Here is a 14,578-nt window from a genome sequence, read left to right as displayed (position 1 = left end):
TCCCAAGTTTGAGGGTTTTCATCCGCGAAGTCCCGTCCTCCAACCCCTACAACACCTTCAGCCCATTGATGTGCCCTAAGATCCATTGTGTCGCGTTAGTCTCGATCTTCTCGGCCCCTTTCCCACAAATCTGGCAATAAGTGGGTCGCTGGCGTAAGTGATCACGCGGCAAAAACGGTACGCAATCACGCGAGCTTTGCGCTCAAGCTGTGCAATTGAGGCGGCAGATTTCCTTTTGCATGACGTGATCCTCCATCCAGGCACACCCCGGCAGCTCCTCACTGATCGCAGTCGCACCTTGTTGTCCAGAGCAGTTGAAGAGCTACTTCACTTCTGTTCTGCCGAGCAGAAGCTTTCCACCGCCTACCACGCAGGCAAACACACTGACGGAGCGGCTTAATCGCACGTTGACAGAAATGCTGCCTATGTACCGTTCTGACGATCATAGTGATTGGGAGAGCGCGTTACGTTTTGTCGCCTTCGCCTACTATTCATCCCGTCACGAGATCGCTGGCTTTTCACCCTTTTACCTTATGTTCGGCCGACAGCCTTCTTTGCCCTTTGACACACACTGCTTCTTTCCTCGACGAATTCTCCCGTTGAATATGCTCAAGACGTATTCGCCCAGTCTCACACGGCCCGTCAGATTGCCGGATCCCGGCACACTGAGTCTCAGGCCACACAGAAGATCCGGTATGATTACCGACATCGGGACGTTCGATTTTCTCCTGGCTCCGTTGTCATCCTAGGATACCATGTCACCGCGTCGGCTTGTCTGAAAAGCTGGTGCCACGCTACACAGGGCCCTACACGATAATGCATCAGCTTGGCGATGTGAACTACGAGACCACTCCGTTGCACTCGTGTGTCCTCACGGACGTTGTGCATGTGTCCCGGCTGAAGCCTTACTTTGCCGTGAGTTCACCTCCCTTGTAGTTAGCGCCGAGAGCACACCATTAAAGGCGGGGGTTATGTTACGGCGCAACCAGGGGCCCTATAACGTAAGACTATTCAAATATGTTTTTATTCCGATCTCCTGAAGCCAAATTTCCGTAACCGCCCATGCAAGCATCGGACGGTGACCCGCAGAGTTCTATGATGAGACCAATCAAACGCTCTCCTCTTTCATAGGAGGTAACTTTTGTTTGCTTTAAAATCGAATAGCATTGCCTACACTGAGCAGCTTGTCTTATCTAATTCGCTCGCAGGAGGCGAGGAGCATGCTCAAGTGCAGAGGGATTGAATGGGGCCGAGCCACTGCACTGAAAATCGATAACCGGATGAAGAGGGTGGTGCCGGCGCCTGCGATTGTTCCGGTTTGCCTTACTTAGCTTGCGGTGGCTGGTCGAAAATCGCGGCAGCGTGCAACGGAAGCTTAATAATGACGCTAAAACGGATCCTCAGCAAATGAGAATTGGCAGAACGAGGTCGTAAACGTGCCAAAAGTGCTTGAAAAGGTTACACGGCCACGCAAAAAGCTTTATTGCACACAAATAAACCCATGCTCTCCGGCAGATGCCAGTCGCTAGTGCCTGAGTGATCGGCAGCAGCCATCTTTTATTGCTTTCAGAAGGGGGCAGCCAGCGGCTATTCAAAAGAAAATTCAGTTTTTTTTTCGGCATATTAATGCATCTTTAACGCGTGCACGTCACTTTGACGCGGTGATTTCTTGCGGTTTTGTGGCGTCGCGTGACAGGCAGGTGAAGTGGGTGCAGCCCGAAAACTTTTGACCAATAGCCGAGGGCTAATGTCAAAAAGAGGTCGAATCAGAAATAACTATTTTTTTCTTTTTTTCGGCCAAATCATGCGTAATCAGTGTGTACACGTCATATCAGATGGGTAGATATCCCGGTTTTCGTGACGTCGCGTGACAGAAAGGTGAAATGGGGGTGGCCAAAAACGTTTTTCACCAAACGCGGAGGCTTGATTGCAGAATTGGAATAGAAAAGCATGGAATAGTTTTGCGTTATAGCACCCCTATACTGGCATTTGTCAGAAGAAGGCGCTTTGACGTGTGTAGGTGAAATCTGTCTCGACAGCCACCTTGTTTGTGCATCGTTGACTCTCTTGTAAATATTGTAAATTAATCGTTACATGTGACTTATCGAACGTACCAATATTCTCGGGTGCAGGTAAAATGCGAAATGCGAATATCCTTTCCTATGGGCGACTCACTAAAATTTTTAACATGGCAGTCACATACTTATGTGTAAAGTGCATTTTTCCAAGACAAATTTCTAGTGCGAAGGCCATCAAGTGCTCTACAGAGGCGTGTAGTCGTGGAGTTTTCCTATCCTCTTGCAATGCTGAGGAATATGTTTGAAGGATGCTGAGAGTATGCTGACTATAGGTGATAAGCGCAAAGTGCGTTTATGACCTTCCCTGCAAGAAATATGTTTGGGCATGCTTTGTGCTTTGCTTGCTTTGTGAGTTATCATCCTTTTTCATGACACAGGTACGCGACCGTCAATTTTACATAAATAGTGAATAATAGAGCGCCTGCGCAGACTCAATACTGTCGATACATTGTTGCGCGGTGAAGAGAAGCCACAAAATAAATTTGAAAAATAAAAGGACGTTAAGGGAAGACATAATGGCGAATAAATTACGAAGTCAATCAAAGTCATCGTCTACGATCTTGTTTTATTGTAGAAAATGCGAAAGGATTTTTGGATGTATAAAGAAGATAAAGAGCACCATCATGACATGCCCTAAGAATGCTGTTGCAGGTATGCTGATTGGCCATCATGCTTGCTCCTTTGCTGCCAATAAACATATGCATTTTTGTCTGTTGGCACGTGAGAGGCGAAAGGCTACTTACCTGTGGGCCTATTGGGTAAGGATAAGAGGATAGGTAGTTTAAGCCGCCTTCGTTTCATTCATCCAACCACCGATTCATGAGTAACGTGGGGAAAACCATGGATGCTCGTAACTCTAAAGTGAGCCGTTCGAAGAGCTCTCCAAAGTAACTCAACAATGCTCTCCCTTAAAAATTTCGACGGTGGTCAGAAGTGTGAACTCGAAGCAGCTAAGGTAGATATTTTCAATCATGTAGCATACAGAGATATGGGACGAGGAATCCTCCATCTTCTCATCGGCCATAGTAGCACATCCGTAGTAGAAACACCTTTATTGAGGGTATAGCCCCAAGGCCTGCGATAGGACAGAGGGAGCTCTGCCATCATGCCATCAAGAAAACTCCAACGGTGTCCCTAGTGACACGTGTCCTCTTAAGTCTATTCAATGGAAAGGTTTAAAATCGTACGAGCAACTGTTTAACTTCATGCCGCTGCTTTAATTGTTACATGAGGTGGGCCTACATGTTTTCGTTTAAATAACCATGTATGCGGCGCGGCACATGCTGTTGTAATGAACAAGAGTGCATGTCTTACCTATCCACGTTTAGCAGCATTGGTGATATTCAGTTAATATTCCAGACGAAAGGGCTGTTTTTTGTATGTTTGTGACAATTGTCAACACTTTTCCACACTTTTTTCCCATTGGTTGTAGAGGGGAATGCTGGCTTTACATTAACGAGATCTGAAAGGCTAAAACTTATAGCAATGCCAAGAAACAATTACCTTCACTTTCTGCATGTGCATATAATATTGTTACGGTGCATTTGGATAGGACCGTGTGCGCAAAAGAGAGACAAAGAGGAAGTGGTACACTCTCCTGAAGCTGTGACCTTTGTACCAGCCTTTGTGCCATTAGTTGAGGCTTCATTATCATCATCATCATTTGTACCAGCCTGCGCGATTACCATTAAGTTTTGCCCGTGTAAATTCTTGTAAATACATTTGTACATCAGGCTTCTACTTAGTAACATTTGGTGGAAGTGCGGGATAACGACTCAGATCGGAGCTTCGCAGTGGCCGCCGCTTTGGTTCTTCACTGATGTCGCAGGAGATGGTGCCTACTTCGGCAACGCCTGCGTCGACTGCGTCGACTGTCGTACTCACGCATCCGTGTGATTCAAGAACCTTCTGCGGCACCGATGGCGCCGACGTCTACGACTGGATGGAGATGTATGAGCGGGTTAGAAGCCATAACAAATGGAATGCCACAGTGGTGCTGACGAACATAATGTTTTACTTGGCGGGAACTGCATTAGTGTGGTTTCAAAATCACTAACTTCGTGACTGGGATACCTGCAAGCTGAAGCTGCGAAATCTCTTCGGAGAACCACTGAGTCGGAAGGTCGCCGCCAAGAAAGAGTTGGCATCCCGAGTGCAGACATCCGCCGAAGGCTACGTCGCCATATACAAGACATGCTAGCCCTCTACCGCAAGGCTGACGCTGAAAGGCCGGAGCCTCAAAAAGTCGGTCATGTCTTAAAAGGTATCGCCTATGACACCTTCAATTTACTCATTTGTAAGAACTGCATTTCGCTAATTGACATTATCACGGAGTGCAATCGTTTCGAGCAGGTGAAACACCGTCGTACTTATCAGTCATTTGCACGACTTCCCAATACGGCTGCAAAATCGTCTTGTCAAGACCGACAGGACTCTCTTTCGCTACAGCAGCAGCCTTCAGAGCAGCCGGCGAAGATCGTGCGCCATGAGCTGGAAGCCATGTGTCCCACGGCCTTATACCTACCTGTCAACTGTACATACGCTCCTATGGTTCCCCTTGTTCAGGCTATTGTGCGCCAAGAACTCGCCAATGTCGGCTTGCGGTCAGTTTGCACCGTGTCCAGTTCTCGGCCAACCGAACGTCCTTCGCTCGTGCATGCCCAGATCAAATACCCTCGAGGTTCTCGCAACATGGGGGAGTGGCGAACACCGGATGACCGACTTATTTGCTTCTGTTGTCGCAGCGTTGGTCACGTCACCCGATTATGTCGCAACCGCTGGTTCTCGATGCCGTTCTCAAACAGCTCTCGTCCAGACGGTGGTTTTCGCCACATCCAACCGCAAGCCGAGCCGAACTGCACGCCACTGACGGTACGACCCCATGGCACCGTCGATCACTGTCGCCGAGCAGTCACCAGTCCCGTTCGCCGCAATGTCCTCACCCGTCGTGCAGGTCACCCCAATCCAGTCACCTGTCGTCGTCATTCCGACCTGGACGCATACCTTCGGAAAACTAAAAGATGCAGCTCCTGGAGGTGACGCTGCATTGTCGACATCTACACCAAAGCCTCTCACCCTGCCGACCAGACGCAACATAGTCGATGTAGAAGTTGACGGTGTATTTGTCCCAGCGCTTGTTGATACCGGAACCCATGTCTCGGTGATGAGCAGTCGTCTTCGTTGCCGCTTGAAGAACGTCCTTACACATGCCGCATCTCGTGCTATCTGGGTCGCTGATGGAGCAACGCACATTATCCTAGGCATGTGCAGTGTCCGAATAACTGTTGCTGGTTTTAACACTTCCGTTTAATTTGTTGTTCTGGAACTGTGTTCCCGTGACTTAATCATCGGCCTCGACCTTTTATCGGACCATTCAGCACATACTGCGCTGCTGGCCTCCTCCAACTCGTGCTGCTGTGTTCCAAAATCAGCTAAGCTTCCTTTATGTCCTATGAACTTCGTACGGTTGCCGCCTCAAGACACCATGTATATACCTTTGACGTGCTTCCCATCCGTTCCTGACGGTGATTATGTACTGACTCCTTATGTTAATGTTCTCCTGCTACGTACACTTGCCGTGCCTCACACCATTGTGACCTTTGCCGATAACCGCATATTCGTTCCTGTTTTAAATTTTGGTTTAAGCACGCAAGTTATCCTGAGAGGCATTTAGCCTCTCAGGATAAGAAGTATTAGAAGATTCAAGTTAAAAGGCATACGCTGTCGGTGTTTTCTTTCGTGACATTTGTTTGTGGGCTGCCATTCTCAAAATTCTGAGGAATAATTTTCTCAAAATTGTGAGACCTGATAGGAGCAATTTTTGAGATTTAAAGGTGTCCCGAATGCCCCTCATATAACGCATGTCATATAGCACGACATGGTATATAACATACATATAGCTAAATAATTTGACTTTTCAACATTTGTTTTGCGATTGCCATCTCTGCGCAGCACAGTGGAAGACGCTGGCTTTGTCGCTAGCAGGCACTGAGGCAAGCATTGTCCGAAAGGACTATTTCGTCCGCAATGTGTGATCGTACAGTAGCATAAATACCTACCAGGGCTGTTCTGGATTACTCGAATGTCACCAGACTACACGCAAAACTCTAGAGAACCCACTGTGTTAGTGTGTATATACCTCCCTTCTTCCTGTCATCATCATATTTGACCACTCTTTTTTGTCCCCTTTCCTTTTTCCCCCGTGCCGAGTAGCAGGCCAGAGCATGCTAACTCAGGCTGACCTCCCTGCCTTTCTAATAAACTCTCTCTCTCTCTCATATATATATATATATATATATATATATATATATATATATATATATATAACATCGCGCGCTGTCTACCACCTTGTCAGCCGTGGTGGAGGTGCGGGATCATTATCAAGACGGATTTACGCAGCGGGAGCTCCTTGGCTGCATCTACAATGCCAATTGACACAAGGCGAGGATGCTTCGGGCCCGCCGGCATCCACGCCCACCGTCATTCTAGCACAACCCCGCGACCCAGGAACCTTTGCTGGCACCGACGACACTGATGTTGAATACTGGCTTCAACTATATGTGCGGGTGAGCTCCAGTACCCACTGTGATCAGACCATCATGCTCGCTGATTTGATATTTTACGTCGCAGGCACGGCACGCGTCTGGTTTCAGACCCAGGAGGAGGAACTTACTAGCTGGGACATTTGTTAACAGAAGCTGAAAGATTTGTTTGGCAAGCATGTTGGACGTCAGCGCGCCGCCCAAAAAGACCTCGCTTCGTGCGTCCAGACGTGCACTGAATCCTATCTCAGGTACATCCAAGACGTGCTCGCTCTGTGCCGCAAAGTGGATCCGAAGATGTCCGTACCTGATAATGTTGCACATGTCATTAAGGGCATAGCAGATGATGCCTTCCACCTCCTTGTTTTCAAGAATTCTTCCACTGTGCAAGTCATCATTACTGAATGCCGGCGGTTTGAAGAAGCCAAGAGTCGCTGCACTGCCCAGCCATTTCCTCGCCTTCCCAACACGGCTGCTACGTCAACCTGCGAAGACCTCCACAGTTCGCCCACGCCCGATCGCTCTGATGACGTCCTACATGTCATCCGACGTGAAACAGAAGCCGCATCTCCTGTGACAACCCCAACCCATGGCCCCGACAATAGCCAGGCGACCATCTCAATGACACAGACCGTCGTGCGCCAGGAATCGGCCAACATTGGCTTGACCAACGTCTGCTCACTTAATCAACCTGACTACACTCCGTCGAGCACTGTCATACGCACCCGCAGCCTGAATGTGCCAACGCGGTATCGCAATCCGGCCGGATGGCGTACTCCAGATGACAAGCCTATATGCTTCACTTGTGGCCCTATCGGCCATAGTTCACGTCACAGCCGGTCTTCGTGGATTTCGATCCTCTGGCCCTACCTCCCATACCACGGCCCTCACGCTGCTCCTCGGTTCCCCCCGCAAACGCAGCCAGTCGATTCTGCCGACACTTCTCCGCCTACCCGCTCTAGCCGCTCTCCTATGCCACGTCGCCGCTTCTCCCGATCGCCCGATCTCGCCGATCACCGCCCTCTAGCTCCTTCCGGCGCACCCTTCCGGAAAACGAACGGGTGCAGCACCTGGAGGTGATGCTGTCAAACCGACCCGACGCAAAAATCCTTTTCTGGCCTTGCCCACAAATCGGAACCTCATTAAAGTGAATGTGGACGGTGTACCTGTTACGACTGTGATTGACACTGGCGCGCACATATCTGTGATGAATGCTCAGCTTCGGAATCGTCTCAAGAAAGTCCTTACTCCTGCCCCGTCGCCTGTGGTCCAAGTCGCCGACGGTGGAACACCAACCGTTATTGGCTTGTGTCCGGCTCGCGTGAGTGTCGCCGGACATCATACTTCTGTTTTATTTTATGTTCTAGAGCACTGCCCTCAGGAACTCATTATGGGCCTTGACTTTCTGTCAACACATTCCGCTTTGATAGACTGTTCTGCTGGTGTTGGGCAACTCGCTCTACCTGCTGCTATTGACCCTCCCGATAGTGATCCGATGCGGCTATGTTCCACAGAGCCTATTCGCTTCCCACACTGTGCCGTTACCTACATAGGTGTCTCCCCCGTTCCACCTGTACCAGACGGTAACTACATCGTATCCCCTAACCCGGATGTCCTGCTCTTGCATAACGTCGCTTTCCCTCACACCATCATTACCATTTCGGACAACGCGTCCTGCCTTCCACTGGTGAACTTTGGGCTTTGTACACAAGTACTCCCACGCGGAATATCCCTGGCGCAAATAACGCCGGCCAGATACTACAACATTTCGGCTTTAACTTGTAACAGCTCCTCGTGTTCAACTCTTGCTTCGCCCCTTGTCCCTTCAGACTTGAATGCCCTAACAAAAAATGATTGCTCCCGACCTACCGCCCCTGCGTGCTAATGAACTACGTTGCCTCCTTGCCTCATACTGGGACGTATTCAACCTTGGAGAGCGCCCTCTAGGACAAACATCTGCCATAAAACATCGAATAAACACCGGTGATGCGAGCGCGATCCATCGGCGACCCTACCGCGTCTCACCTACTGGGCTACAAATCATCCAACATGAAGTTGACAAGATGCTTTCTCGAGACATCATCGAACCTTCTTGCAGCCCATGGGCATCCCCTGTTGTACTAGTTAAAAAGAAGGACAACACTTGGCGATTTTGCGTGAATTATCGACACCTCAACAAGGTAGCCAAAAGGGACGTCGATCCACTATCACGCATTCACGATGCCCTGGATTGCCTGCATGGAGCACAATATTTTCGTCCATCGACCTTCGCTCCGGCTACTGGCAAATTGCCGTCGACGACATGGACCGCGAGAAGACAGCATTTATTACTCCCGATGGCCTGTATCAGTTCAGAGTGATGCCTTTCGGTTTATCTAATGCCCTGGCCACATTTGAACGAATGATGGACGCCCTTCTACATGGTTTCAAGTGGTCCATCTGCCTCTGTTACCTGGACGACGTGATCGTTTTTTCTCCGACTTTTACGACACACCTCGAACGCCTATCGACGATCCTATGTGTTTTCCGTCAGGCGGGGCTACAATTAAATTCATCCAAGTGCCACTTTGGTCGTCGGGAAATCTCTGTGCTCGGGCATTTCGTCGATTCTACTGGTGTACGCCCTGATCCCGATAAAATACGGGCAGTGAAAGACTTTCCCGTGCCAACATGTGCCAAGGATGTTCGCAGCTTCCTGGGCCTTTGCTCCTACTTTCGTCGGTTTGTCCGAAATTTTGCGAACCTTGCGCGCCCTCTCACTCAGCTCCTCAAGAAAGACGCCGCATTCATTTGGGGCAATGAGCAAGCGGGTGCTTTCACCGAGCTTATTGGGCTGCTTACGTCCCCGCCCATCCTCGCTCACTTTGATGCGTCAGCTCCAACAGAAGTGGCCATGGTATTGGCGATATGATGGCACAGAAACAACAAGGGCGTGTTATTGCCTACGCCAGCCGCCTTCTTTACTCTGCTGACCGCAATTATTCCATCACTGAACGCGAGTGTGTGGCTCTCGTTTGCGCAGTGGATAAATTTCGCCCTTATTTGTACGGCCGCCAATTCACAGTCATCACTGATCACCACGCTCTGTGTTGGCTTTCGTCCCTCAAAGATCCTTCAGGGAGCCTTGGCCGCTGTGCTCTGCGCCTTCAAGAATACAACTATTCATTTGTATACAAGACCGGCAGGTTACGTCAAGATGCGGACTGCTTGTCGCGCCATCCTGTCGACCCTCCTGACGTTTCTGCGGCCGGCGTACCTGTCACCGTTCTCTCTCTGGCTGCTTTTCGCGATATTGGAGCCGAACAACGTCGGGACGCCTCCTTACAAGACCTCATTCAACGGCTCACTTCAACGACACCTGATCCTTCCCTTCACATGTTTGAACTCTAAGATGGTATATTGTATCGCCCTAAGATGCGCCCGGACGGCCCTGCCCGACTCTTCGTTGTGCCTGAGCATCTGCGTCAGACTGTTCTCGATCACCTTCATGATGTCCCGACTGTCGGTCACCTTGGCGTGCCACGGACCTATGACCAGGTTCGTCGGCGCTTCTATTGGTCTGGTCTATGCCGCGACGTCTGCCGTTATGTCGCTGCGTGTGGCCTTTGTCAACGACGCAAAAAGCCGACCACACTCTCTGCTGGTCACCTTCAACCACTTGACGTACCATCAGAACCACTCTTCCGTGTAGGTGTTGATCTTGTAGGCCCTTTTCCTATACGTCTGATTCGGGAAACAAGTCGATTACTGTAGCAACAGACTACGCCACCCGATATGCAATCACACGGGCTCTTCCGAGAAGCTGTGCAACCGATGTCGCCGACTTCCTCCTAGAACGTCACCCTTCACCACGGCGCCCCTCGACAGCTCCTCACCGACCGCGGCCGCTACTTTCTTTCTAAAGTTGTCAACGACGTTCTGCACTCGTGCGCGACTAAATGCAAACTTGCTACTGCTTACCATCTACAAACGAACGGTCTAACCGGGCGCCTTAACTGCACCCTTACTGACATGCTGTCCATATATGTCTCCGCTGATCATCGCGACTGGGACGTTGCACTGCCGTTCGTTACTTTCGCCTATTATTCGTCTCGCCATGATACCACCGGCTTCTCTGCACTCTTCCTCTTGTTTGGCCGCGACCCTAAGCTACCTTTTGACACCATTCTGCCTGCTAGCCTGAATTTTACGTCCGAGTACGCCCATGAAGCCGTACTCAAGCCTCGAGAAGCACGCCATATTGCCCGACGTCACCTTGTGGAGTCGCAGGATAATCAGCGGCGCTTATATGACTCCCGCCATCGTGACGTCCATTACACACCGGGCACCCTGGTTCTCCTTTGGTTGCCGTCGCGGCGCGTTGGCTTCTCGGAGAAGTTACTTTCACGCTACTCTGGCATTTACCGTGTCTTGCGTAAAGTAACTGACGTCACGTATGAAATCACCCCTCTTGAGCCACCCGTGGTTCAGCATCGCTCCGACGTGGTCCATGTCGCGCGTCTTAAGTTGTATCACTCGCCCGCCTCCTAACCAGCACCGATCCGGTGCTTCCGCCGCCGGGGGTCATATTACACGCTGACGAAGAAGATGTCAACTTGGTCGGAGGAAGACGACGCTCTGGACTTCGCGCGCTGTCTGCCATCTTGTCAGCCGCTACTATTATTGTAAATATCCTGTAAATATACGTCTGACTGTTTGTAACACCGTAACAATATATATATATATATATATATATATATATATATATATATATATATATATATATATATATATATATATATATATATATAATGAAGAACAAGGGTACGATGTACGTTGAATAAGTACAGTATGTTTGACTGATGTTTTTTCGGCTGGTCGACCAGCCGAAACATAAGTCAAATATACTGTGCGTATTCAACGTACGTCCTACTCTTTTTCTTCATTTTACTACCCCTGGTCGTCCAGCGTGACTTCCTCAACCATATATATATATATATATATATATATATATAATGAAGAACAAGGGTACGATGTACGTTGAATAAGTACAGTATGTTTGACTGATGTTTTTTCGGCTGGTCGACCAGCCGAAACATAAGTCAAATATACTGTGCGTATTCAACGTACGTCCTACTCTTTTTCTTCATTTTACTACCCCTGGTCGTCCAGCGTGACTTCCTCAACCATATATATATATATATATATATATATATATATATATATATATATATATATATATATATATATATACGTATATATATTGTAATGAAGCAGACGCGCCCCTGCTTATGCGCCGTGCGAAGAGGAAGACGAAGGGCCGTGCCGTGATCGCGAGCGAGCCCCGTGCTACGGACAGCCCTTGCAGTGCTTTATCTAGCGTTCCACACCGTTGTGAACGACAATAAACCTCATCGCATTGATGCGAGACAATATATATATATATATATATATATATATATATATATATATATATATATATATATATATATATATATATATATATATATATATATATATATATATATATATAATTTATTGATACTGTGAATCCCATCAGGGATTGTAACGGGAAGGGCTGCATGTGATACATAGGAACATGGTATAAGGTGTTACATACTAAATCTTATACAATAAAAAATTGGGCATATAACAATTTGATTACGTGATTATACAAGAGAATAACTAGAACGAAGAGGATATGACAACAATAATTGCAGTTGCAGAAACCAGTTACAGGGTCAGTATTGAGGTCATAATAGTCACGCAAGAACCAAGGTTGCAATAATGCCAAGAAAAGAAATGTATCGCATTCATTCATTCATCCGCAAAACTTTATTAGTGTCCTGAAGCCCGGTCTTTTCAGACCGAGGCGGGCTGCGTCCACGTCGGCACCGCCAGGCCGAGCCTTATGGCGTCATCGTGGACCCTCTGGACAGCCCGTAGCTGATCTTTATATGAAGAGCTTGTTATCAACTTGTGCCAGTAAAACCATTTTTCTTCGGGATCGGCGAGAATCGCGGGGCAGCCCGCCAGGATGTGTCTGATGTCAATGATGCCATCGGACACGTTACATTCTTTCCTAATTTCTCTTTCGGGATGAATTTTATTTATGAAATACGGAGTTGGGTACGTCCCGGTTTGTAGTAAACGTAGCGTGACTGCCTGAGCCCTGTTCAATTTTACGTGTGGCAGAGGGAATTGCCTACGCCCCAAGTAGTAATATCTAGTGATGTCGTTGTAAGTTAGTAAGTGATCTTAATGCTCCCCGGATAGGTAGTGGGCGTCGGTTCGGTTCTGACCGGCACGGCAAGCAAGTCCTCGTGCCAGGTCGTTCGTCACCTCGTTGAGGTTGGGCCGAGTCTCGTCCACTTGTCCCATATGTGCAGGAAACCATCGGATTTCAGTTTTGATAGTTTCGACCTTGTGGATAATTTTAGCCGCAGTCCCAGCTACATAGCCTGTGTCAAAGCTCTTTATTGCTGCTTTGGAATCGCTATAGATGAAAGACCATTTACGGTTCCTGATGGCTAGAGCAATCGCGGCTTGCTCCGCCACCGTGGAATCCTTATTGAAGATGGTGACGGCGTCCCGTACCTCCCCCCGGCTGTCGACCACCACGGCGGTGTAGGCCTCTTTGCCTTTGACCCAGGCAGCGTCTACAAGGGCCGCCTGTTGTCCTAGCTGTTCCATTTCTTTCAACAAAGCTTTCGCTCTCGCTTTTCTTCTGCTAACATTGTGTCCCGGGTACAGATATCTCGAAAGGGGGGTGGTTCTGATCCCGTCCGTAAGGTTCGCGCTCAATTCTACCTCGGATTCCTTCGGGTTCATCGACCTATTTGGGTATGTCCCTATCGCTTTGAGTATAAGCCTGCCCGCTCGCGTTTTCGCCAGTCTACATACATATATATATATATATATATATATATATATATATATATATATATATATATATATATATATATATATATATATATATATATATATATATATATATATATATATATATATATTTATATATATATATATATATATAGTCATATAATGAGAAGCCAAGAAACACTGACACCAAGGACAACATAGGGACATTGCGTGTGCTTAATAAATGAAATAAAGTAATGATAAATTAATGGAAATTAAAGTGGATGAAAAAAACAACTTGCCGCAGGTGGGAACCGAACCCACAACCTTCGCATGTCGCGTGCGATGCTCTACCAATTGAGCTACCGCGGCGGCGTTTCCCCATCCACTTTCTTGGGCATTTATGTGTACTAGTAGAACCCTGGGAGTGTTAGCCAGCGCCCCCACTCACAGACCTTGGCGGCGGACGTGGAACGTCTTTTTTGCCGCAGGCGTCACGAGAACGTGATCTTTTCGGGTGAAGGCAGCTGGTCAATAAACCCACATATGCTACCTGAAGGCATCAATGTTGCCGGATTCGAGACCCTCGTTAAGTAATAAACGAGAAGAAAGGGGGTTAACCGAGGGACCCGATATTTATTAGTCATATAATGAGAAGCCAACAAACACTGACACCAAGGACAACATAGGGAAATTGCATGTGCTTAATAAATGAAATAAAGTAATGATAAATTAATGGAAATTAAAGCGGATGAAAAAACAACTTGCCGCAGGTGGGAACCGAACCCACAACCTTCGTATGTTGCGTGCGATGCTCTACCAATTGAGCTACCGCGGCGGCGTTTCCCCATCCACTTTCTTGGGCATTTATGTGTACGAGTAGAACCCTGGGAGTGTTAGCCAGCGCCCCCACTCACAGACCTTGGCGGCGGACGTGGAACGTCTTTTTTGCCGCAGGCGTCACGAGAACGTGATCTTTTCGGGTGAAGGCAGCTGGTCAATAAACCCACATATGCTACCTGAAGGCATCAATGTTGCCGGATTCGAGACCCTCGTTAAGTAATAAACGAGAAGAAAGGGGGTTAACCGAGGGACCCGCTATATATTAGTCATATAATG

General features: G+C 48.2%; 1 protein-coding gene and 1 non-coding gene across 3 annotated transcripts in view; one reads left to right on the top strand and one right to left on the bottom strand.

Annotated features, from left to right (window-relative positions):
* The window catches only part of LOC135913046 (longicornsin-like), a 65,740-nt gene that overhangs the window by 31,732 nt on the left and 19,430 nt on the right, over window positions 1-14,578 (top strand). The gene's annotated exons all lie outside the window — the stretch shown is intronic.
* TRNAL-CAA (transfer RNA leucine (anticodon CAA)) lies at window positions 14,225-14,297 on the bottom strand. The gene has a single exon. It is a non-coding gene; the product is annotated as a tRNA-Leu (tRNA).

Source organism: Dermacentor albipictus, chromosome 1, assembly GCF_038994185.2.
Source record: "Dermacentor albipictus isolate Rhodes 1998 colony chromosome 1, USDA_Dalb.pri_finalv2, whole genome shotgun sequence".
NCBI lineage: Eukaryota > Metazoa > Arthropoda > Arachnida > Ixodida > Ixodidae > Dermacentor > Dermacentor albipictus.
The sequence above is the reverse complement of the archived record's forward strand: the minus strand, read 5'-3'. Positions and strand labels throughout refer to the sequence as shown.